This window comes from Perca flavescens, chromosome 6 (genome assembly GCF_004354835.1).
Source record: "Perca flavescens isolate YP-PL-M2 chromosome 6, PFLA_1.0, whole genome shotgun sequence".
Lineage (NCBI taxonomy): Eukaryota > Metazoa > Chordata > Actinopteri > Perciformes > Percidae > Perca > Perca flavescens.
This window is the reverse complement of record NC_041336.1, coordinates 11,641,965-11,665,757: the sequence shown is the minus strand read 5'-3', so window position 1 is coordinate 11,665,757 and position 23,793 is coordinate 11,641,965. Positions and strand designations below refer to the sequence as shown.

General features: G+C 39.8%; 1 protein-coding gene across 1 annotated transcript in view; it reads right to left on the bottom strand.

Moving 5' to 3' along the window:
• The window catches only part of sv2a (synaptic vesicle glycoprotein 2A), a 46,995-nt gene extending 29,552 nt beyond the window's left edge, over positions 1-17,443 (bottom strand). Inside the window, exon 1 of the mRNA XM_028581585.1 lies at positions 17,310-17,443. The gene's annotated coding sequence lies outside the window, so the exon portion shown is untranslated. The remainder of the gene's footprint in view (positions 1-17,309) is intronic.
• Between the last annotated feature and the right edge of the window lie 6,350 nt (positions 17,444-23,793).

Here is a 23,793-nt window from a genome sequence, read left to right as displayed (position 1 = left end):
CATTCTGTGGTCATCTAAAGAAAACAAACTGCAGCTCTTTTGTTTCAACAGATTCTCAATCTGACAGGCAGCATCACATCATCCGCAAATGTTGTGAAAGACATTTGGTGTTTCATCACCAGCCTGGATCCCATCCTTTCATTTGCTCATTTTAATTTTCACTTGCATGTTTGTGATAGCTGAGTGACCAATTCCTGATGTCCCAGCCAGGAGATTCAGTGCTTACATTACTAATGGAGTCTGTTGGATAAACGCTAAGTCATGTTAAGCAATTGTTTTGTATTAATTGCTCAGCTTTGACTTACATGTTCAGCAGCTGTAGAAAATGTTTAATAACTACACATTTGCAACCAAGCAGCAACCTCCGATGCTGAAAAATTAAGCCAAAGTAGAAATGCCAAAAATTGTATTGTAGTTCACTGAGTGACCACTTAAAGCTGGCTCCAAAAGGATGTCAGTGTTCAAAAAACTTTGCCCATTTTTGCATTAGCTGGGAGTCAGAAGACACTAGGCACTGCCAAGATGGCGACAGCCAGAGCCATTGGGAGCCCCCCCCCCCAGTTTGAGCTTCATTTTGGCTCTTCAGAAACCTATGAGTGATGTCATGGAGACTACGTCCATAATTTATACAGTGTATGCAACACAGATAAACTGATTTAGACATGCAATGGATTTAAGCATACACTTTAAGGATCAATTCACAAACTGCAAAGAGTGATTATTTTCAATTAATATTTTCAATTCATTGATTAATTGATTTGTCAATAATATATCAGAAAATTGTGAAAAATGCTTGTAATTTACCACAGACCAATTTTATATCTTCAACTGTCTTGTCCGACCAAAAGTCCAAAAGATATTCAGTTTAACAGATTATTCAGTTTTCAGTTTAGATTCAGTTTACCATCATTTATGACAAATAAAAGCATCAAATCTTCACATCTTTACGGAAGGGAATAGCAAACCCTCCTCCGAAACACACTGGATTGGTTTTTGTTTTTCCATTAGAGCCTAAAAACCTAACTTTACATACTCTATGTTTTGGAAGCAGTTTTGAGGGAGATTGCTCCATTAAGAATATATTAAGAGATGATGGCTGTGCTTGCTCACTCCTCTCAGCTCCACCCTGCAGCAGAAAATTGAATTTCATGGCTCAAAACTGCCAAGAGAGCAGCAAGTGATAAAACTCAAACCCCATGCTTCAAATCCACCGTCCCTACAGAAATGTATGGGCGACATCACCAGCAAAAACTATGTCACTATGTTACATTGCCTACAGAATGGGGTTCAGTAAACCAGCAGCAGTGCAAACATAATTAATTAAATATAAGGTCTGTGCTGAAAAAAATAAATGATCTTGTTTGCAGTTTTCATAAAACATTGAAAAGGATGGAGAACCAGGCACAGGGATGGTGTGTTTTTATACTGTATAGTTAAATGCTCATCCTCATGCAGGCTCCACAGAGAGCTGGCTAGAGCTACATAATGAAAATACTATTTAGTGAAAGAAGGAGAATTTTGAACTACAGATGCCAGGAAAATAATAAGTTCAGTTTGTATATCTTCATCAGTTTTGACATTTACCCAGCCTGCCCATTAAAGACAGATATTGTTAAGGGCACAGAGAAGGTTTTACAGCCATGTAAATATGTTGTACATGGAGAACAGGTGGAGGGATTACTGTGTGTTTGTTATTGCTGGTAGCATTATCACTTCCCCTATAAGAGTTTCTCAGAGAAATATAGACCGTATTCAATTGCTAAATAAATAAATAAAATCGTGGTATAGTAAACCATTAGGTGACAATGACATTACAATCCTACTCTGTACTACCTCACAGTGGCTGGTGCATTTATACATTTAATCTGGACCATTAGAGGATAGCACTCAGCCTAGTGAAGGTTACATACATTGAGAAAAAAGAAACCATTGAATTAGGGTTTGGAAAGGTCATTTCAACTATGAAGAATATCGTTTCTTCTTCCTTTTGTCATGTCTCAGCCTACAGTCTCACCTGTGTCTGCTCTATGAGTTTGCTGCAGAGGTTGACAATAAATCTGTATTTTCCTTCCATTTCTCTTTGAGGAGTCAGCCCAATGGTTGATCCTCCTTCATCACTGTGGTCACAATCTTTGTACAAGGAGACTCTTGAGGCCCATCTGAATGCACTGAGGCAGCCCATCACCATCTGATTAGCCTTTCACAAGCCGGAGATACTGAGAGGAGAGTGGGTGTTGGTGGCCTCTCTGCCTATGAATAACAAATACCTTACCAGTGTGCATACATAGCATTACTGTACCGCTATTATATATATATATATATATATATATATATATATATATATATATATATGTACACACACACACACACAGTACTGTGCAAAAGTCTTAGGCAGGTGTGAAAAAAATGCTGTAAACTAAGAATACTTTCAAAAATATAAATAATGATTGTTTATTTTTATCAATTTACAAAATGCATAGTGAGCGGACAAAAGAAAAATCTAAATCACATCAATATTTGGTTTTACTACCCTTTGACTTCAAACAGCATCAATTCTTATAGGTACTTGCAAAAAGTCAGGGATTTTGTAGGATTGTAGTCAGGTGTATGATCAACCATTTATAGTATATAGGTAGTCATACTGCATCAGCAAGGTCTCTCCCAGGGAAATATTTCAAAGCTGACTGGCGTTTCAAGATGTGCGGTTCAAGCTTTTCTGAAAAAGCACAAAGAAACGGGCAACGTACAGGATCGAAGACGCAGTGGTCGGCAAAGGAAACTTAGTGCAGCTGATGAAAAACCCATCAAGCTTATTTCCCTTCGAAATCGGAAGATGTCCAGCAGTGCCATCAGCTCAGAACTGGCAGAAACCAGTGGGACCCAGGTACACCCATCTACTGTCTGGAGAAGTCTGTCCAGAATTGGTCTGCATGGAAGAGTTGCAGCCAAAAAGCCATACCTCTGACACTGAAACAAGGCCAAGTGAATCAACTATGCACGAAAACATAGGATCTGAGGTGCAGAAAAATAGCATTGAAATATTTGGCTGTAGCAGAAGGCGGGTTGTTTGCCGAAGGGCTGTAGAGCGGTACAATAATGAGTGTCTGCAGGTAACAGTGAAGCATGGTGGAGGTCCCTTGGAAGTTTGGGGCTGCATTTCTGCAAATTGAGTTGGCGATTTGGTCAGGATTAATGGCGTCCTCAATGCTGAGGAGGCGTATGATTGCCCCCAAATTTATTTTGCAGCAGGACAACGTACAGCCAAGGTCATTAAGAACTATCTTCAGCGTAAAGAAGAACAAGAAGTCCTGGAAGTGATGGCATGGCCCCCACAGAGCCCTGATCTCAGCATCATCGAGTCTGTCTGGTATAACATGAAGATACAGAAGGATTTGAGGAAGCCTACATCCACAGAAGATCTGTTGTTAGTTCTCCAAGATGTTTGGAATAACTTACCTGCCGAGTTCCTTCAAAAACTTTGTGCAAGTGTACCTAGAAGAACTGATGCTGTCTTGAAGGCAAAGGGTGGTCACACCAAATATTGATTTGATTTAGATTTCTCTTCTGTTCATTCACTGCATTTTGTTAATTGATGAATAAACTATTAACACTTCCATTTTTGAAAGTATTCTTAGTTTACAGCATTTTTATATATATATATATATATATATATATATATATATATATATATATATATATATATATATATATATATATATTCATACCTGCCTAAAACGTTTGCACAGTACTGTATATACACACATATACATACACACACATTGTAGGCTAAATGAAAACTAAATGCTTTTTGGAGTAAAGAGACAATAGATAATATAATAATACATTATGAAGAGTTATTGTAAAACAAAACACTTCTCCAAACCGTTTTGGCATCTGTAATGAAGTGTAAATTGATAATAAATTAACAGTCGAAGTGGTGGTCCGAGCAAAACACCGGCTGTCGTTTCCCGCTGATGAAAGACTTAATTATGTAATCCCATTTTCTTTTTAGTGAGCAGAGAAGACGCCAGAGGGACTTCGGGAAGCCTCACACACTAACACGTGCAACATACAATGTGGATGGTCTAAAAGCATGCAAACAAAAGATGGCAGGAAAAAACATGGGAGCTAAATGAATCATGACATCTTGGAGCTACACCATGCAGTCCACGCTGCACCAAATAATCACACAGTTTTACAGATCATCTGGGGATGGAAACATTGAGGGGTTTGGTTTGGTCTGGATCATGTCTAATCTGAGAGGGTCACCTAACTATCACCTCAACTCTATGGAGCTTGAGCTAATCCACAACTTTTTCTGTTAATTTTCATCACCTCCATCAGTGTTGATTCCAGCGTGGCAGGCAGTGGGTTTCAGAGACAAACCTGATAAACCCAGAGCACACTGCCTGCCGAGCACTTAACGGCAGAGGAGACAAAGTTAACTACAAACTGGTGAACATAGTGGAGCATTAAGTAGGCAAAGAGCCACATATTTCCCTAAGGAGTGGGTGTGGAAACCAAAATAGAGTTAAAAGTTGAGTGAAAAGGCAATTGTGTCCAAAAGCATCAATTAATGTAAGCAGATTTCAAACACAATAATTAGGGTGATAATACAGTTGTGTGGCCAAAAAAACAATTAATGTATATTTGCATCCTCTACTTATGTTAATGAGTGGTAGTAAATTATAGGAAGTTCATGCTTCAATACATACAGATAAAGAGTATAAATGATGACAAAAAAAACAAATATTGCCACATTTGAGGGTGCTGCTGTATCATATTCAACCATCTTTAAAAAGTGAGACTCCAAAACCTCTGCTGCAACCCTAAACTTAAGCACTACAGGGGTAAGAAAATATATTATTTTTTAATTTGGGTAAACTGACATTGGGGGTTATTTTTGCCATTTTTATTTTTATGTTATAATCTCTACAGATGTGAATGTTATCATTTCATCACTGATAGCAGAAAAGACACAAAGAGTTAAAGGACAAAATGAACCTAGGGGTTAATAATAAGTGTACTTGTGTGGCCGGGTTAGCACAGTTGGTAGAGCAGGCGCACGTATATAGAGGTTTACTCCTCGACGCAGCGGCCGCAGGTTTGACTCCAACCTGCGGCCCTTTGCTGCATGTCAGTCCCCCTCTCTCCCCCCCCTTTCATGTCTTCATCTGTCATGTGGAAATAAAGGCCTAAAAATGCCCAAAACATAATCTTAAAAAAAATAAATAAATAACACGTGTACCAAGTCGACCGTTCTCTGCGATATGTTTTCATGCTAATCGAATGGGTCTCTAGCTTAAAATAAGATTAGGAGACACATTCGATTAGCATGAAAACGTATCCCAGAGAATGGTCGACTCCGTACACGTTATTAACCCCTAGGTTCATTTTGCGCCAGAATTGTCCTTTAAGGTTACAAAGAGCCGATAGTAGTGATTGTAAATAATGTAACAGTGAATCATTGGTGGTGTTTTATAAGCTTTGTTGATCTACAACAACAGTCCTGGTCTTCAGAAGAGCAGCATAGTGGGAATATTATATTTCATATAATCTTCTCAACTACTGTATTTACCTTTCAGAGGAGCACTGACTGCAGATCTCCAGCTGCCACTGGAGGAGTTATAACCACATTAGTCCGACTCTGACAAGGCAATTCTTTCAACACCAGAGCATAACCGTCATTCATAACTCTCGCCGATAGCCCTGAGCATTTAACAATTACTCTCTGCTGCACTGTTAAAACTCAAACGTTAAGAGAATCTGCTAAACTGCTGAAACTGAAAATGGATTTCCCCTTTCACATCAGTCCTTGGCACTCGATGATAGGAGCGGGACATTTTATTTAGTGGAAATACAAGAACCATTTAGCAGCAGACAGCTTTTGGCAGGGAAAAAGACAAGCAGTTAAGGGCTCCGAGAAGATGGATGAGAGGAAGAAACCAGTTAACAGTTCACATAGAGCACCGCCACCGTCGCCCTTAAACCACACCACATTAAAAACGTTCTCTGAATAAACTAGCTTTGATGAAATCCCATCACACTCACAGCACAATTTATTTTCTTGACAGCATGAGATACACAAAGTTACTATCTTTTCATTGGCTTTCTTTCTCTTCCCTGATGCCCAAATAAGACCTATGGAAAGCTGTACAAGACTGATTTTTATCCCTAAACTGCACAAGACTGATTTTTATCCCTAAACTGCACCAGGACCTCTCCTAAGTGGAATGCAGCCATCAGTAATGGTTTAATACCAGGACCTCTCCTAAGTGGAATGCAGCCATCAGTAATGGTTTAATACCAGGACCTCTCCTAAGTGGAATGCAGCCATCAGTAATGGTTTTAAATACACCTGGGCTTTTTCTACTATGACATGCCAAATGCCTGCCGTGAAATAGGGTCTATAGTTATAGTTACCCAACATGTTTCCATTAACAGATGTCCACATTGTGGTTTTGTCACATAATCTTTACTCATGTCCACATATAAAAGGCACTGCTGTGTCTTTGATCTGGTTCACCTACTGCACACTTTAGTTTGACCCCATTATGACTGGTGGAGATATGTTGTGCAGTGTGTAGCTAGGTGTAAAACTGCCCAAGTGTTGTTTCAGCATCTAAAAAAGATCCAAGAAAGAGGTCTTCATTTGAGCTGGACAATAAACTGAGATGCTACGGCTGAACAGAATTAACAACAAGTATTTTTTCACCTTTCCGCACAGTTTAGAGAATGCTATGTGCAGCATTTTATCATCCGTGAATCATCTAGCATCACATCACGACGTCACAGAGTTCCATGCATGCTTTACTGATCAATATTTTTATATTATCAAATGGGTCAAACTGCTCTTATCAACCTGGTTTAAAAAAATGCTGACAGACCTACTGCACACAACATAAGCTTATTTCACACATGCACTGCAACTCTGAACTGATTTAGACATTACCCGGCGGAGCTGCACTCTATGTGAGAATGCAAATGTCTGAATCAGTTGGATCAGACAACAGTCTTAACCCTGCCAGCTCCCTAGAACAAAGTCTATGTAATCTCCGATTGAGCCCAAAGGGTGAGAATTCACAGCGAGCTATGGGCGTGTTGATGAAGTTTCTATCGGCTTAAGCAAAACCTGAAGAAAACAAACATCCGAGGGTGATGAAGAAGGCTTATTTACACGAAGACGGCTATGAAAATGTCTAAATGGAGAGACAACAAGATTCTGAAACTTCTGTCGGTAAGAGCCGGCACAGAAATCAGACAAATTCAAGGAACAGCAAGCGACTTGGTGGTTTATGACAAAATTGCGAATCACCTCCGTGACGCGGCATAATCTGCATCATGTCTGCTGCACGCTCTACCCAGCGCCACCCCGCGCCTAAACCAAACGTTAATAACACAATCTCCTGTTGTATGCCACATGTCTGAAAGATAAATTCCGGACTACATCGGGACCTGATTCTCCAGACATTGTCCGGAGTTTACATATGAAACATCTTCAGTGGAGCTTAAAAGCCAGATTATTCCATTAGAAATTGGTAGGGATCAAAAACAAAGCTAAAAAGAGAGTGAATATTGGACTTAAACTATTTGTGTAGCTAGAAACTCCAAGTGGATGCTAAAGTTACTCCATGCTACTGTGAATGTGTAACACATTTACCATTTTAACTTAATAAAAAGGTCAAAGTGTTACACTGCCGCAGAGAGGCCAAAGAATAAATACAGGTTGTGAGCAATAAACAGCATCACAGTAAGACAAAACAAGACCTACAAAGAAAATATTGGATTCTATTTTAGAGTCTAAACTATATTTATATTCACCTGCTGGATTTCTTTGTGACATGTAGAAAGACAGCTTCATGGAACATAAATTAAAAGGCTTCTGTTCTTTCTATGTAAAAAGAACTAAGAGCCTTCAGAGATTCTGGCAAGAACATACTGTAACGAGTGAAATAGTGATGTCGGAAAACCTTTTCAACAGAGCAACACATGAAACAAAAGGAACCCACAGCAACACCAGGAAGCAGTAACAACCTTCAACAGGAAACAATGGGGATTAATTAAACCCAATTGTGTCATGCTGTGCAAACCAAACATTGTTCAAACTAGCATAGATCCAAAAGATTCCGAATATACAAAAATAGTTTAGGCTTAATTTGGGCTAAATTTGCATAAAATGATGCACAAGACATCTAGAATGTTTTTCCATTTGATGGCACAGACAGTTATCTCATAGTCAATGATAATCATTAAATTAACTAAACAGCTGATAAGAGTAAGAATGACATTTCTACTTCATGCCTCTGAAAGGTGTAACAGTGTCTGAAAAAGTTTCTGTTTCTGGAGCTCTCAAAGCCTCAGGTACATTATTTTACATGCAAATTTCTCGTGTTGGTTGCAAAGTTGCATCCAATTAACAGCCCCTTCGTTGGTGTCAGGATGAGTCATTGCCGTCTCCAAATATAACCCCAGCTTTCATCCCCACGCAGATTAACCCACCTTCACACATACACATTAACACATAACTTCATTCATATCACTCTCCAGTAGGGCTGCAACTATTATTTTCATTATCGGTTAATTGTTTGGTCAATTAAATGCCAGATAAAATTCCTGTTAAAATGTTCCACTCCAAGATGAAGTGTTCAACTGTTGTTTTTTCCTGCTAACAGTCTAAAACCTAACGATATAATATAGAAAAGTAACGCACACCTGTAGTGAGGTGCTGATCACCGGAGATAGACTTGAAAATAAGAAAAAAAAAAAGTGTTGCACACTCTGGCTCCATATGCATATCTCTATTCTGACCTAGTCTATATCCACGACATTCCTCCGGGATTGCTCCGTTACCAACAAAAATTCCACCGGATTTCACTCGTCGGCCGGATGTCCAGTTATCTTCCGCTTTCTTTGTGTTGGAATTTTAAACTCTGGTCGTTTTCTGAGGACTATGGTTAACTGCTCCTCCGATCTCTGCAGGGTAAATCCAGACAGCTAGCTAGACTATCTGTCCAATCTGAGTTTTCTGTTGCACAACTAAAACAACTTTTGAACGTACACGTGTTCCACCAAAACAAGTTCCATCCAGAGGCTATTTTGCAGAGGCTCTGTCCGGTGCTTAGCTTAGGTGCGATTGTGATTGGTGTAAAGAAAATGCCAATAAACCAGAGCATGTTTTTCTCCCATCCCGGAGTGCTGTGTGGACTAGCCAGACCCTTTACAACAGTGCTGTGGAGGAGGGTCTGGCAATGCAATACAAATTCTGACCTAACAATAAAACCTATATACAGTTTACTATCGCTCAAACAATTAATGTTTTAATCATGTATCAAAACTGTTCATTTATACTTATTTTCCATTAATCAACTTAATCGACTTGTTTCGGCTCTTTTTTTCATCATACAGGAATAAACAGTGAAGTACAGCTGTGCGGTTTAAATGTATGTGAATGTTTTTCCAATTTGTATTTTTTTTAAGATATTTTGGGTGTTTTAGGCCTTAATTTTTATAGAACATCTCTGACTAAAGTAAACCTCTATATATGGGCGTGCGCTCTACCAGGTGAGCCACCCAGAAGCTCACCAATTTTAACATACATCATGATATGGCAAATATATACCAAATCACAATTCATCAAATTGATGTTGAAAATAATGACAGGTCTACTTTTAAGCATTAAATCAAAGTTAAACACCACGATAAATCACTTACAATTTGCTTGGAATTATTAATTAATTAATTGGTGTTATTGTCTTTTCTCCATTTTTCGTTCACACATTCCCCACACTGAGTTAAATTGTGATGCTCATTTAGACGGCACAGATGCTGCCGTTATTAGTGTGACAGAGATGAGCATGAGTGATGATAGTCTTTGTCAATGTGTGTGTGTGTGTGTGTGTGTGTGTGTCAAGGGGCTGGGGAATGCATTATGTCAATGACGGGTCCCCACAAAGATAGTGAGACGCACGTGTGTGTGTGTGTGTGTGTGTGTGTGTGTGTGTGTGTGTGTACATAGATGCATGTGCCAAGAAGAGAGAAAGAAATGGATGTGAGCAAAAGTGAGCAATTTATGCAGCGTGTGTGACACAAAGAGAAAGAGAGATAGTGTGAGAGAGAGAGAGAGAGAGAGAGAGAGAGAGAGAGTGATGATGATTAGGTCCGCGGTGAATCCTCAGAGCTGCAGATGGCTGGTAATGTCATGCGGTGCTGAATGCATTTCTCTTGAAATCTTTGATTTCTTGTCGTGACGCACGCAGTGAATTTTCTCCTCTGATTGTCCCTGAGGCAAAGCATCAGCTTAAGCGTGATATTCAAAGATGAAGTCGTGGCCAGAGTCCTTTCTAAAGTCAATAAAACTCCAGCAACTGGCTTCTAGTACAGCTTCATGTGCTCTCTTTTTGTTTTTCCATGTTATTTAGGGGCATTTATTCTCCACTGGAGAAAAAGTGAAAACATTATCTATATAATTATCCCTCACAGCCTCCTGAGATGCACATAAAACACCCCTGAAGCACACAATAATAAAATATGACTTTGTCTTAATGTGTAAGACACTGGGTGGCCACGGATATCTCCGTTGAGTCTTTTCTGCTCACATGAGTGCATCAGGAATGATGCATTCTGGGTCGGGTCAGCACAGCCCACGCGCTTGCTCTGTTTGAAGATTTCCCCCCCACAAGACTCAGTCAACAAACACCTACGCTCATAATAAAGCACACTCAGAGGAGATGTATGCTCATTTCAAATCAGCTACCATTAACTGTAGGAGGACTTATAGGTTGCTAAATCATAACAAAAAAATATTTAATTTTATAAACAAACAAACAGTCTTTACATTCTGAAAAGGTAATTTCTTAACAAGCACTTTGTGGCTCGGACGACACACACACACACACACACACACACACACACACACACACTCTGAATTAACCAGCATGTTTTCCATCCGTCCTCATCCATCATTGTTCTATCAGCTACTCTGGTCTGAGCTTCCAGGGCAGTCCTCCTGAGGCTGTGTGAAGGATCAATTATTTAAGTCTTGTTTTCTGGCCAAAAGGACAGAGATGCCCGAGTCGACTCGCCCACTCAGCAGTGACGAATGGGTGCGTTAAAAAACAACTCTTCTCCCAGCTGCCTCGGCCCAGCTCCTGCTCATCTGCACCAACCAGAGTGTGACATCTGCACAGAGTCACACAGGAAGTGACAGCTTTACTCAGCTGCACCATGTTCCTGCGTGGCTTCAGGCCCATCCAGGCTGAGGAGATAACAGCAGCAGAGGGGGTGTGATGATTGGTTGTTAGGCTTACAGAGACATAGCTCTTTCCCGGCTCCAAAGTCCCCTTTGGGAGAATGTGCAGCCTAACATGAGTTACGTCATTGTTCCCTTGCTCGGGCTCTGTGTGCACCGTCACCCTGGTGGCACCAAAGCGGCTAGCAACACCGTGTCAAACAGTGACGTCAGCGCTCTGCTTCCATTTTGGCTTTTCTCACTGCAAAATGGACTGAAGAGGAGTGAGACTGAGGGTAGCCAAGAGGTGCAGTTCAAAACCTGCAGCACAAAATGGTTGTGCACAATACAGCGGTGTGAGATTTTCACAGCACGTACAAGCAGCTCACATTGCTTTCATTTCATGTTTAGCACATTAGTATTCACCACTTGTGTCTCTACAAGTTAATGATGTTGTGACCTGCAGTCATCTCATAATGTTTTTCTTAAACTGAAGTTGTTTGATAGAAAATGACTGACCTGCTGAGACAAATTACCAGAGATGGAAGAAGTATTCAGATCCTTTACTTAAGTAAAAGTACATACCACACCGTCCTGCATTCAAAACTTCTAGGTAAAGGTATATATGTATTAGCAAAATGTACTTAAGTATTAGAGTAAAAGTACTCACTGTGCAGTAAAATGTTCCCTGTCAGTGTTATATTATATATATGACATTTCTGCATTAATATTACTGCTGCATTCATGTAGATGTTCAAGGTTGTGCTAATGTGATCTCATTTATATACGGTTGGGTAGTTTACCCTACAGCAATGCATCATATTCTATAAGGTCATAATTAGTTTGCAGCGTCTCTGTCCTGTGAGAAGCCACCTTTCATAAAACACTGCTCCGTTTTCAGCTTTGTGACCATACTCCAGCTGATCCAAGAGGCTTTTTAAATAAAGTTTATTTAGCTTAAGAAGTAGGAGAATTTTCTCAACACAAAAGGAACACTTTATCATTCAGTTTATCAGAAATATTCAATTTCATTGTGACCAAATTTAGAGATACATGGTTTTTAACGGACAGGAAGGGGATAAAAAAAAAATGTAATCTTAAAAGTAACTAAAGCTATCAGACAAATGTAGGGAATCTCGCCTCTGAGATGTAGCACAAGGATGAGATGTATACAAGTACCTCAAATATGTACTTCAGTACAGTACTTGAGTAAATTAAGTTTCATTCCACCACTGCAAATTGCAAAAATGAAGGAAACTAAAAACACAATAAAAATGGGTCAAATTAATCATCATTAATCATTAAGTTTGGGGTCACTTAGACATTTCCAGTCCATTCCATTACAGACCGAATACCAGCTGAGATCAGTTGCATTGTTTTTTTAATCAGGGCAGCAGTTTTTTTCAGATTACATTATGTGCTTACATAATTGCAAAAGGGTTCTCCAATGTTTTCTCAGTTAGCCTTTTAAAATGATATCAGATTAGGAAACAGAATATGCCTTGGGAACATTGGATGAATGGTTGCGGATAATGGGCAAATGTAGATGTTGCATTAAAGATCAGCCTCCCACTCAGATCAGCTGGTATTCTGTCTATAATGGAGTGGAATGGAAATTTCTAAAGTGACCCCAAACGTTTGACCGGTAGTGAATTTCACTCTTGATTAAAGTAGTGGAACTACTGACTTTACCATAATACAATTGTGAAAATAAAAAAGGGCCCTGAGATGTTAAAAATCAGGTGAACATGCTCTGTGCAATAGTGAATCATGTACTGCAAGACACCACCACTACTACTTCCAAAGAGAAAATGAATTCTTCCTAGACACCAAAGAATATTTAGGCCAAACTCTCTCTATACATCACTTCCACTGCACACAAGAGATGCTCTGCTGCAGCTCTTCTCTCTCAGTGAACAAAGGGTGTGATGTTTTTTTTTTATGGTTGTTTGAATTAAATTGTTGCCGGTACAAGCTTTGCTCTTCCTTCCCTGTGCATCAAAGCTATTTGTGTTTCTGCTGGAGCTGCGGCGTGTGTCATCTCATCATCACTGCGCTCAGCTCAAACTGCCGAACACTTTGTCTTGAAAGTAGTGGAGCAGAAAGGAGAGGCACTTTATTTAACAGGTACCATGATTTCTTAATAATCTCCTGGAAGGTTTCTTGTCAGGTCTTTGTAATTAGGTTCAAATCACAGAGGAACTAGAGACAATAATCTGAGAAAAGACACATTTTGAAAAATATGCTTTTTTTTGCTTGCTCGCCGATTGTTGTGTGTTAACTATGGAGCGATGTGTGGATGCAATTAGCTTAGCCTAGCATAAAGACTAGCAAGGGAGACAGCTAACCTTGCTCTCTCCAAAAATAGGCCTAACAGCACCTGTGAAGCTGACTAATTAACATGTCATTTGTTTAATCTTTATACACCATTATTTTATATATCCATTATTTATTATTAACCAAAATGTAAAAAGTTGTGTTTTTACTGGGAGCTACGTGCCACTTCCTTGCTTTAAGCTAAGCTAACTGCCTTCTGGTTCCAGCCCCATCCGTAACACACAGAAAGTATTTGTCTCATCTTCTCATCCAACTTTCAGCAAGAAAGAGAATAAGTATATTTCCTAAATGATCTAGCTCTTTCTTTAAGTAAATACTCATTTAAAGATGCTGTAGGTACGTCTTATAAAACTAACTTTCTGTCATATTTGCTGGTGTCTAACTACGTGTCAATCAGGCACACGCATTCATTCTCCCTTGTGAGGGGAGGGGCTTAGGAGACCATCAGGGTTTTAGCAGAAAGGGGGGAGGGACTGAGAAGTTGTTGATGTTCAAATTCTTTGGCTAAGTCCTGGATCTTCACAATCCTACCTACAGCACCTTTAAAATTGTTTTTCAGAAAGAGCAAAAGGTACAATTTCCTTAAAAGAACTGCTAAAATCTTAATGATTTGAATAGCTGACATTGAGATGATCAACTCAAGTAAATATTAATGTATTTTCTAATTGTACACTTTCCCAAAATTCACAAGTATACTGAAAAAGCTACATGTTTACATTGCAGTTACTTTGGTAAAAACAGCCTAAACACTGTCTCCATTTGCAATATTAGCAAATTACAGAGCAGAGCCCTTACCAGAAACCTCCCTATCTGAAATTGCACTTACATACAAGTTTCTTTCTATTAAATATTATTAAATTATTAGAATAGTTTGGGACCTGTATTATACCTGATGGGGAAAATACTACTGTAAAAATAGATTTCACAAATTTAAAAACAAGCTAAAAAGGCAGGGCCAATAAATATTAAAAGCATTTGTTTAAAAGCAGAAGCCAGTAGTCAGACATCTCCTCTGGTGAAAAAAAGAAAGAAACAAATGCACTGTCAGTTGTTAATGGGAGAGTTTGGCTGTAATCGCTGCTTCGACCCACCAATCTGGAGATGACAGAGAAAGCCATCCATTATCTCTCAGTCGCACAGGAAATCTTTAGCGGAGAGCAACGTTTCAGCAGCAGCAACACGAAGCCAAAAACAGATCTGTGTAGAAAGACCATGCAGCACAAATGAACCAGCACCGATCTAAATGTTGAAACAGCTGTGCTAATTGCTGATCTTGACAACACCCTGATTGGGTAGTTGAGGAGAATATCTGTGCTCTGCTGCACTGCAACCTGTGGGGTTTTTAGCTGGTTATGCTAATATATCCGGCTCCACTGCTCCCAGCTGCAGGGAGAGGCGAGCTGTAACTTGTGACAGGGCTAATCTCTGCGGACAGACCGGAGCACGGCCCAATCAGCAGGGGTAGCAGGCAGAAAATGAGAACACCAAACAGAGCAGCTCCCTTAGCTCCTCCTGGTTTCAAGTGGAGCTCCTGTGTGTTAAGCTGTTGGAACAACGTCAGCCTCACCTGCCCCACTGATGTCAAGTCACTCTGCTTCTGTTGTGCTGAGTGATGCTGAGTGATGGCTCGGGGGGGCATAGAAAACTCTTAATCAATTCAACATGCTGTTAACTCTTTAGCCACAGACTGTAAAACAACATGGACACATTGTCAGTAACATCACTCATTATTGGCTCTATTATTTCATCACCATTTTGCCTAAAATGTGATTTCCCACAGCCCACGGTGACACATTTAGACAGCTTGTTACATTCAGCCAACAATCCAAAACATGATATTCAGCTTACTATATGAGGAAGAAAAGCATAAAATCCTCTCATTTAAAAGCTAGAAGCAGCAAATATTTGACATTTGTTTGAACGATTGATAATTATCAAATAGTTGCTGGTTGATTTTCTGCCGATCGTTTCATCGACTTATTGTTGCAGCTCTAAAAGGGATGTTTTGAAGCACAGATTTGGGTTCACCACTTGCAGCTATCTTCACTGCTGCACCACTGCAAAAGTTGTAGCAAACATCTCTACTAATAGTTACAGCCTCTTTTGCTGCATGTTGAGTAACAGCTCAACGAGGATTCATATTGAAAACCTTTAGACAATGATATTACACTGTTAAGAAGGTCTGGAATTCTATTCCTGACTGTTGGCTTGGTGTTCTCCTCCTGCATGTCTAAAGGCTCCGGCTTAACAACACTGCACACGTGTGTAAATGGGTTGAAGGATGGATTGCATAAAAACATAACACTGAATTACCACAACACAAAAACAGAAAAGCATCTTCCTGAATGGATGGGTGCATAAGAAGTCAACATCCAGTCACAAAGAAAAGAAAAAAGAAAAACCTGTCAACAGGATAGTTTGATCGCTGTGAACTCTCTTGAAGACGAGATTCTGTTATGATTGTGAAGGTAAAGATGTAACCAGGGCTCTTGTTGCAGCCTGACAACGGCTAATTAAGAGGCTGAAAGTGTGTCAGGCCTTCAATCACAAACCATAAATCACATTTTGGTTTTTTTTTGAAGAAAAAGAGGGCTGTCAGTAGTCCTGCAGGTTTGCAATGGTAGATGCTCCCCTCACCGCCACCCCTCGTGTGGGTTGGATGCATAAACAGCTCAGAAACTGCCTGAGCTGCAGTCATGGCTGCCACAGGGACAACATATCAGACATGCCCATTTGTACCCACCTCCAAAACACAGAATAGACCACAAATCTATCCAATATATCATGTTCCAACAGCGTATTCATCTTCCTCTTTTAAAAAGGTCACTCACAATATCAAACAATGTCATCTCTGGGCAAAGTCGTTTCAGCACCACCGACATAAACCTCCGCAAAGCAACACCACAGAGGAAAGCATGGGGGGGTGAGATTGCTCATCACTCTTCTCAATCATATTCTCCCCCGATGGGTTTCTACAAGGTCATTTTCACGCACGACGCAGGAGAGGACACCCAGATTCATTGACTCTTTCCCTGATGTTGTACTAATTAAATGTAGCATATAAGCAGGGCTACGCACTCTTCGAAAATCTGAGAAAAAGTAGGTTTAATGGCAGACCTACACATGCGTGACCTGAAGACAGAAGGCGGAACAGGCGACGGAGAGGGACAAGGGCATCGGTGCCCAAACCATCACCAATTAGACCAAACTGGATCGATGACGGGACATAATGTGCTGTTTCATGACATTAAAACATAACACCGTAACCTCCTACCTTTCCCTCCCTGCCTCCTCCTCCTCCTCAGAGTCAATCCTCTGCTCTGGGATGGATGATGGTCGCCGTTACGCACAAGACCTCCCAGCGAGAACAAGAACGCAAGGGCGCATTTCGCCAAAATCTGAAATCTTCAAATCTTGCCTGCACTGCAACATTTCATACGGACAGCCTACATTTGCTTATTCACAAATCGACTTATTCATCGATTTCCTTTCGCGTACAGCTTTAGGGGTCACCGCGTATAGCGCAGGACAGGCCTTTAAACTCGTTTTCTTTTAGCGAATAAATGTCGAGTTGTATCATAAACACATGTAACCTAAATCTTCCTTCCTGATATCCTGCATCTGGATACGGTGCTCCTGCACCGTCGATAACGGCAGCAGACGAGGACATTAGGGGAATTATTGAAATTAAAAAGGAAGATTCTGATTAAATTGCACATTTCAGAAGGATTGTTCATTTGCTTACCTTTATAGTGGGAAGGTCAGCGCGTTTTAGGGTGACCGGGAATCGCTTTTCTTTTTTCTTTTTTTTTTGGTCCGTGCAGGGAGTCACCCCGAGTACCTGAAGCAAAAAGGTCCTGTGTGCCCCTGTGATGTCCACTGACGTAGAAGCTGAGAGCTGCACCCTCCTCCCCCCTCCGCCCCTTTTTACTTACTACAACATCCCTCTTGGATGGAGACACCGCCCACTCCTCCTCCTCCTCCTCCTCCACCACCACTCCCATCTCTCTTCCAGCAGACACCATTCCGCTCAGAAAGAACTGGAGGGGGGGTAGCTGCTTTTTGCATGAAACCTGAAACGGTGAAGGCAATTTATTTTTCTCCTGAGTGGGTCAATCATTAGTGAGTCTAAATATGACAGGGTCACACTTGATGTGGGACGCACACAGCCAGGTGGGGAAAGCACTCTCCGCGCTTAATGCTCGATGCGTCTCAGTTTTAGAATGCCATTGGCTCCATATGAAATGTGCAAGGCGAGCCTCTCCCTGCACGTGCTTTGGGCTCGTGCCTATAATTGGCCATGTTAAAAAGAATGGGGAATAAATCACAAGGATGCCCCTGGTGGAAAACTGCTGAAATCCTAGCTTATTAATTTTCTAAGTATCTTGACACAAATATCAGTATTTCAGTAATATACAGAAACCATGAGATAAAAATAACATCTACATTCAATATTGTAGATTGGCAATAAAGCCTTTAAGTTAACTGAATCAATATAGGGGTTTGTTTCAGGTAATCATATTTCTCATAACTGGCACACACTTTACCGTATGGGAAAAAAACTTTCCAGCAAAGTAAATCTAAAGGTTTCCTAAACTAAATGTTTTTTATTGAAAACATAAAATAATAAGTTGACTGGCTAACAAAGTTCAAACAGTTTGATCAAATATCTTTTATTCTTGATTCAGTACCACCTTGTATTTTGTACAGATTAGAGACATTCTAGTAACAACTTCAGCTACTTGCAAGGTATTTTCTCTGCCTATCACATGTTAATTTCCTTCTCCCGCCCGTCTTTTTCCTCTTTTCTTACTTTCTTTTGCCTTTATTTCTTTCCCTCTTTATTTTCTTCCATTATTCCTTTTGTATCACGATTCCTAAAACTAAAGCCAAATGGTTTAACTGTCACGACAGACGCGAGCGGAAGCAAGGATCGGACCCAAATGCAAACTAATACAGTTCAGGGATTTAGTGACAACGCTAGAGGTACACAAGTTTACTGGCACGTGTAGAAAAATCCAAACAGATCAACAGGAACGGGGGCCGGAAAAAGGTGCAGGCAGATACAGATTCTGGTTAGGTTCAGGTACAAGCAGCTCAAAAGCAACAAACAAAGCAACTTCAACAATCTGTCAGGGAGCGAGGGGAAAAAGGCTGGTTAAATATTTGCAGGGCTGATGAGGAAAGTGGGAACAGGTGAGCAGGTGGATGACAGAGTGAGATAACTGGTGCAGGAGGAAAACTCAGAGGGCAGCTGTTGGACAGAAAGGCTACAATAGGATTTGGGAAAGTGGGAATGTGGCTTGGGGGGAGGGACAGAGAGACACAATATGACCCTGACAGTGATATAAAACTCTAAACTACTTTACAATAAGTGCTTTTATTTTGGATTCTGGGGTACATTTTTACTGTTAATACTTTGAATCTGCAATAACTGATTTTTCAGCAGAAAAAAAGCTGTGAACAAGACAATGTAGATTATTTTATCACCTAATTAAGGTGATTTTTCTTCAGCAGACAATTGGCTATTTACACATTAAGCAGAAACACAGCAATGTTAGCATGCATTTTGAGTCTTGTTTTTGGCCAACTAATGAATGTAAGTTTAATATTCACTCTTTGTTTTGTTCTGTTTTGGTCTCCACCAACTGCTAAAAAAATCTGTTAATTAGCTTTGTAGCAACTCATTTAGCAATGGCTTGAATGCAACAGACGTTCATTAATATAAAAAAGTTACGCACTAAAGCTTTAAGATATAAAAACAACCATCCATGAATAAGCACATTGAAAGCAAACAAATTAGATATTTGAACTTATAAACAACACCAAAAAAAAACTCATTATCCTTAGGAATCCTGATTCATGCCTCCTGGAAATATACATGCAGTCTTCTTTCTTCCCTCTATAGGAAAACAAACATCTCTACATGACCTGCATTCATGGCCACATGTGTGTGTAACACCTCCACTTTCAGTCGGAGTGGCGCCGACACTCCAGCTGTCGTCTGATTGTCGCCACATCAGATGAGGCCTTTCATGTCGCGTCAGGCTCTCAGCTTCTATTGTCTGTTCGGGTCATCTATTGATCAGCTGGCCTGAAAGGCTGCTATCTGCAGGCGCCATGCAGTTGCGTCGTGATTGTGAAGAGCGATGAAGCAGTGGGACTGTTAAAGTGACAAAGTGACACATTATTAGTGGGGGGAAGTTTAATGTGTTTTTGCCATTCAAGAGCTTCAGAAAGAAAAAGCACAACATGAGTGCAATAATATTAAAAATTGTATTGGTTTGAAATTAAAAATTAAAAGGTTTCAATGGGTTTGAGCACTTTACAGAGTTAAATGGCAGCTATTAATTTGAATTCCCAGTGCATTTCTTTTATTTGTTTGGTGGTGCAGGCCTACTCTTTGTAATCTTTTCACGTGGACACTAATTTGTCTCATATCCAGATGTAATTTGTTTCTTATTTTTTCTGTGATCAGTTTACTGCTAACCAAGCTAGCTGTTATAGCTACTAGCTATCTAATGCTAATATGTTGCTAACTTGCTAATGTTCTCAATACTGTTTAATTTACTGTTGTGCTCAATGTATTTTACTCTTTTTACTTACGCTTGTTGACTCTGTAGGCCTATACGTTTGCTGGATCACTCCCTGTTGTAGCCTACTTTATATAGGGACTTAGTAGACACCATAATAGAGCTGAAGCGGTTAGTTGATCAGTTTCAGGATTTCAGCATGTGCTACTGACCCTTTTTTTTTTTTTTTACATCAATGAATCAATCAAGGTTCAAGGTCTTTAGTTATCAAGAACAACAGATACAGGTTGAGCAATCATTATGTGACATTCGACACCGTAGGAAATAGAAATAGAGAGACGGGAAGATAAATCTTTGGCCAGCTGCAAAGAAACCTGTTAGTAATGTGACAGAGTGTGTAACGTTTCCCCGCACTTGCCGGCAGCTGGCCTGGCTGAAGCCCTGACACACCGCATTATCATCTCCACAAACCAAAATTTAGGCTACCTCCAGAAACAGACTTCAGCTCTGCACTTTGTGTGTCTGCAGCTGTCGACTCTACATTTGTTTTTAACTGTGTCCTCTTTACCTTCCTTAACAAAAAGCAAAGTCACGCCTGGTTGACGCACAATTTCATTTTGAAACAGGATCAAATTTCCTGGACACAATGACGCAGCCAGGGCCAGTTTAAAGATGTGCCTCCACCAGCCCTTATCTGCAGTTGTAAATGTAATGTAATGAATCACAGTATAGCAAACAGAGACTTTAGGCTATGTACAACTGCACAGTCTGTGTTTATCAGCTCAATTAAGATGTCTATATAACTGACCATGTGTCCATTGTTTTATTCTGTCAGTATAAACCATAATGCAGTATTATGACTCATGAATCTCTTTGAGGGATTTAATGTCAGTACAACCTCTGACAAATAGTAGCCTAATATTAATGTTTTATAACCAAAATTCACAGTTCATAGTAGGTTTTCCTTTAATGATAGAAAAAAATAGTTCTTGTAAATATGGGATAAAATGATGAACGATAAAATGTTTGCACCCTTTGAGTTGGTTGTTGTTGTTTTTTGGGCAATTAGTTGTCGCCATCTGGTGGTTACTTCAGGTAATGCTTACCTCAAAAATGCCAAACCTTTAGTCCACCTGTAGAACTATTGCTTCTACTTTTGTTACTTCTCACACTGCTCTCTAAGTCCCACACTTTTCATGATTCAAAAATCATATTATAAACAAAAAGCAAAAACCTATAACGACTTGAACTTTGGTGCTCTAACCATAAACTAATGGGGAGAACAAGGGCATGCTCTCCTTCAATCCGTCTTCACTTCCCATTTTTTTATTTAAAAATTCTCAATACTGTGTATTATAAATCATATTCAGATCCTCCTGCTGCCAACAGTACTTTTAATATGATAACATGATTGCACAGTGCAAGAGGCTGAATGACAGTAGCCTGAAAAGAATTTAACATCACCCACATTGGGATAACATTTCACTGGAATTGTACTTTGAACGATTTCATTTGACACATAGAATCGATTGATTGATTGATTGATTGATTGATTGAGTGAAAATGAACTCACTACAGAAAAATGAATGCCTATAGAAATGCTAAAGCTGAATCTCTAGACCCCCACAGTGTTTCCTCTATGTTTATTTGACCGTGGCGGCCCCCCACGGCAACATTTCTGCCCCCCACAGTATCAGAAATAGGGCTGCATTGTTAGAGTGCATGTCGGAGAACGTTTGTATTTTAGGGGCATTATTTACAGGCTGAAGTAGTTACACGGCATTAAGATAATGTAATTAATAGTGGGTTTATTGTTATTTGCTACAGAATGCTTAACCTATATGTCAAGATTAAAGTTGGCCTATATAGAAACTCAAAAAATACGCCTCATTGTGTGTGTGAATAGAGGTGAATATTTGTTTGTGTTGCAGCGAAGTGTTAGTTCCGTTTCAAGGAGGGGTGGGGTGTTCGGACCTGCCCCCACTATTCTATTAAAAAAAGTAAACTAAAGTGTTACCATACGATTTGTTAATAATAGGACCTACTACTGATGTGAGTGAGGAAAAAATAAAGTTCTTGATTGTTAAGTATGAAACTATATGACATATTGTTTTTAAATATCCTACAATATTTAAAATGTATTGAATTGAAATTGAATTGAAATTTAAGATATTTGAATAAAATATTACTTTTTCTATGAAAATATGACATGAGTAGCCCAATAACAGACACTTAATGGTGCAATAAATATATAGTATATAGTAGGCTATATAGAAAAATAGGGTTTACTAAGACACAAGCAAACTGCGATTTTCCCTTTTAAATAGATGTCGGTGACATTATTCTTGTAATTTTTAGTTAAGTTGATACTGGCACAACAACAAAAAGACTTCTTAACTCTTTATTTCTAAACCTCAGCAGTATTTTGAGGTCGTTTCAGTCTCCTGCTCCGCTTTGATCTTATTGGTATGGAAGAAGATGTATTGAGTTCTGAGAAAAAAGTCAGAATTCTGAAAATAAAGTCAGAATTCAAACTTTTTTTCCTCAGAACTAAATAAATTGTTGCACCATTAAGTGTCTTTCTCAGAATTCTGACTTTCTGATTTTCAAATGTGGCCCAAATCCTCTTCCGTACCATTGAAAAAGTCTCGTGCGTGTCTCTCTGATTGATGAAAAATGAAACAGCTGTGGGCTGTACAGCTGCGCCTCTCTGCGGCCACCCTGTGCTACTGCTGCTGCTGCTGCTGCTGCTGCTGCTGCTGCTGCGGAGCAGGAGAAGAAGGTGGGGAGGAGGAAGAGGAGGGGAGGAGGAAAAGGAGAGACAAGACGAGAGAAACCATCGACTCAAACACGCACACAAGCGAGAGTACAGCGCTTTGTTTACCTCCGTTCAGATGCCTGCAGAATGATGATGATGGCACATCCTCCTTAATTCGCATATTTAAACACATAGCAGGATCCTTTTGTTGTCTCGTCCTGAATGTAAATACAGCAGCGACTCAGTGGTGTCGTGTTTTCTTTAAAAAGAAAAAAAGGAAAAAAATGACGCTCGCCAGAAATCAGCTTGATGATATTTGGATTTTACCATGAGAAGAAGCGGCATGGATCTGCTGTGGAGGATCCTAGCAGCTCTCAGCTTCGACTGCTTTAAAGATTCATCGTCGTCAAAGTGAGTGGAGATTGTTCAGCCTGTATTTCACCGCATTTCATCTCAAATTGCTATAATGTTTGCAGAATATTCCTGAATGTGTGTCTGTGGCCATCCGAAATGAATATAGGGCAACTTAACCGGTTTTTCCCGATCTCCTGTGAATCTACCTGTTTTATTATTCTCTCCTAATTGCTTGTATATTTTAAAAGTCACGACTCTCTGGATAATCCTTAATTGTGTAGCCCTCACTGCAAACGCCCAACGCGTGTTGTCTGGGACTGCGAGGGCAGATTTCATGTGTGACATGATTAAATGTCAGACCAGGCTGTGACAAATCAGGCAGAAATAGATTTTTTTATTTATTTATGTTTTTAAGAGGAAATATCGTCTTCCACTTCACAGTTGTTATGACAACAGGTTTTCATGAGTCACTTGCTCTCATTTGATCCAGCTTTGCCTCACTGAAGGCCAGTTTATGTTACACAACTTAACAGTGAATCTGAAATCCCATAAAGCCATTTCAAATGCGTCCAGGAATGTTAACA